This window comes from Propithecus coquereli, unplaced genomic scaffold, assembly GCF_000956105.1.
Source record: "Propithecus coquereli isolate 6110/MARCELLA unplaced genomic scaffold, Pcoq_1.0 Scaffold37, whole genome shotgun sequence".
Lineage (NCBI taxonomy): Eukaryota > Metazoa > Chordata > Mammalia > Primates > Indriidae > Propithecus > Propithecus coquereli.
In genome coordinates, this window is record NW_012149396.1 from 7980825 (window position 1) to 7981443 (window position 619).

The following is a 619-nucleotide window of genomic DNA, read 5'->3' on the forward strand; positions in this document are numbered from 1 at the left end:
TCAGCCTAGCTCACAGCAACCTCAAACTCCTGGGCTCAAGCGATCCTGCTGCCTCAGCCTCTCAGGTAGCTGGGACTACAGGCAGGTGCCACCATGCCTGGCTAATTTTTTCTATTTTTAGTTGTCTGGCTAATTTCTTTCTATTTTTAGTAGAGACGGGGTCTCGCTCTTGCTCAGGATGGTCTCGAATTCCTAAGCTCAAGCAATCCTCCCGCCTTGGCCTCCCAGAGTGCTAGAATTACAGGCATGAGCCACCGCGCCCGGCCTAGATGTGCTTTTTGTTTAAAAAAGAAAACATTGTAAGCTCAATCATAGACCCTCCTGCATCCCATTTACTTACTCTGTTTTATTTAAGTTTCACCCTTTTTTTTTTTTTTTTTAACACTTATGCATGTGCCTATAAATGCTATGAACTACTTTTTGTTTTTAGGTTTTCTATAACTGGATCCATACTGCACTATCCTTTCAAAATATGATTTTCTCATTAAATGTAGTTTATATAGTTAGTCCATTAATTTTTAATGCTAATGGTATTCTATTGTATGCATGTATATCTTAAATGCTTATCCATTCACTAGTTGGTAGACAGACATTTGGTTTGTTTCCAGTTTTTCAGTAT